This window comes from Penaeus monodon, chromosome 27, assembly GCF_015228065.2.
Source record: "Penaeus monodon isolate SGIC_2016 chromosome 27, NSTDA_Pmon_1, whole genome shotgun sequence".
NCBI lineage: Eukaryota > Metazoa > Arthropoda > Malacostraca > Decapoda > Penaeidae > Penaeus > Penaeus monodon.
Genome location: NC_051412.1, coordinates 29,781,750 through 29,781,972, shown reverse-complemented (window position 1 = coordinate 29,781,972; position 223 = coordinate 29,781,750).

Sequence of the window (223 nt, the reverse complement as noted above, 5' to 3'; positions counted from 1 at the left end):
GTGGCAGGAAAAACGCTTAAAAGCACGGGCTGTTACCCCCCTGCCTCGAGCTACGGTAAACAGACGGTACAGCACTGTGCCTTAGATAAGATGTTCATGGTTGTGTACGAATTGGTAATGAATATGATTTGGACAAGTCATTGTTCTGTTTAGACCAAATAGAAAAGAAATTATAAATAGTAATGTGTAATTTCAAGTTTTCGATGCTTTTACATTCCTATGA